Source organism: Echinops telfairi, unplaced genomic scaffold, assembly GCF_000313985.2.
Source record: "Echinops telfairi isolate 266 unplaced genomic scaffold, ASM31398v2 ScPeMD7_3533;HRSCAF=4204_1, whole genome shotgun sequence".
NCBI lineage: Eukaryota > Metazoa > Chordata > Mammalia > Afrosoricida > Tenrecidae > Echinops > Echinops telfairi.
The window spans coordinates 12,101,125-12,103,355 of record NW_022107432.1 but is presented as its reverse complement, the minus strand read 5'-3'; positions in this window follow the sequence as shown (position 1 = coordinate 12,103,355).

Below are 2,231 nucleotides of genomic sequence, written 5' to 3'. Positions count from 1 at the left end.
AAGGGACGCCGCTGACTTCGCTCGTGTGTCTGTTCTAACTCACAGGCATCCTGTGTGTGCAGGGGTACAGGGTAGAGCTACTTCCGCAAGGTTTCCAAAGCTATGACATTTCTGAAACAGATCATCAGCCTGCCGGCCTTTCCGTTAATAATCAAGTGCTTACTCATTTGGGTCATGGGGATGGGGAGGGGGGGCGGCTTCTGTGTGACTTTGGCTCATTAGTGAGCATCTCTGCACCCTGGGTGCTATTGATTCTACCCACTTGGTTGGGCAATGTGAAAGTTGAAATCATCAATGTGCAGTATTTCAGAGACCGTGCAGCTGCTGCTTGGTGCCGCATTGTCATTTCTGACTCACGACAACACAGTGTGCCGGAAGAGGAGCCCAGGCTTTCTTACCTAGGAGCGCCTGGAAGCAGATAAGCAGGTCTTTCTCCTCTGGAGCTGTGGGCTGACATCGAGCCACCAACCTTCTGGCACATTCTTGGACTCTCTTTTCCGTGCCGAGGCCTAGCTTGCCACATGACAGCACATCCACCGACACTTTGGACTCTAGCCTTCAACACTCGGATCCAAAGACTGGCTGTTGGGATGAAGGGAGAGCCAGCAGGATTCAACTGATTGACCCGTGGCTCCTAATAACAACATCAGCGCCCACGAGGTACTGTCTGGGAAACCACGGGGGCTGTGCTACCCTGGCCCTTAGGGCTGCCATGCCTTAGAATGGGCTCGATGGCAGTGGGTTGGGTTGGGTTTATTTCCTATGCTCCCATCGTGACTTGTCCATAAGTTCCTCAATGAACACTTCATGAATGAAGTGTGTGGATTATGTTGGTGGGTGAAGCTATTGAGAAGTCTGACTTGGTTCCTATGGTGACCAATTATACTGATGAATTTTTAGTTACTAGTAAGCACATCTGAAAAAGGTTATAATAGCAATGAACTAATACACTTAAAAATGTTTAATTTGTTGAAATGTTTGGTTCACTAGATAATTAAAAAATAATTTAATATTTTACTTCTGTATTAACTAACATTTGAGTACTAGAGATTTTTGAGGCTAACCTGTGATTTATGTCATCTGTACTGTGTTTAAATCCATGTCACTTTTGTTATTCTGAATATTATTTCTGTATGCTCAACCACACACCCCTTAGGTTTTCTCTCAGGTTTATTTGTGTATTTCTTTTTGTCTTGATCAATTTGAACAAATGTTTACCAATGCTAATAGTTGTTTCAAAGATTCAAATTACTGATGATTTTACACTATGTTTCTGATTTTGTCAATATTTATATTTGTTGCGTGACATTGTTTCTCCTCTAATTTTATTATTTACACTGAAGCACCAGAGAAAGACAGAAGAGTAGAAAAGGCTGGGCTTGGTGGCATGGCTGAGCAGGGTTGCTGTTGTGGACAAAGGGAAGTGTGTCCTCAGTGCTTTTGATTCTGACCGTAGTAACTTGTCTACTTGTAACTTTCTCCACTATCAATTTGAACTTGCAGATTAGCAGTCGATGGTTTTTGTCACTTTGGACTCCTAGCTTTGTTCTGATTGATGATATTGAATTTCTCCATCTTTTCTGTATAGATGTAGTCAACTTGATTCCTGTGTATTCAGTGAGGCCCATTTGTATATTCATCATTTAGGTTGTTGAAAAACTGTGGAATGACACCCTTGGTCTTGAAAATTTTTATCATGAGACCTCCAGCATTTTTCTATCACCAAGATGATGTTTTCCAACTAAGGATCCTTCTTGTTTCCAGCATTCCCAGTCCAATCACTACTAATTATCCATTTATTTTAGTTGCAGGCTTGATCACTTTCTCATCGTGGAAGCTGATAAAAATCATGAATTTCTTCATTTTGAGCATTGGTAGTTTTGTGTAAATTTAAATAGAAGATGTATTAACTGATGTTCAGGTAGGCGTAGATTTCGAAATGTTCTGTCTAACGTGTGATGTCATTTGTCTTCAACCAGTTATTCTCTCATTCTCAGCATCTTAGACTATATGATTGTTCTATTCTTTGACACTGTATGTAAGTCAGAACAAAGGAAATAATTTTAAAATAAAATTTTTGGTCTTTCATCAAAAATCACCACCCTGTTATCTCCAATGTTCACTGTATAATGATATAAAATATTTATAATAAAAATTGAAAACACTGAAAAAGTACATAGTCAAGCAGAATATAAAAATAGTCTCTTGACACAGTGTCAGTAGAAAATACA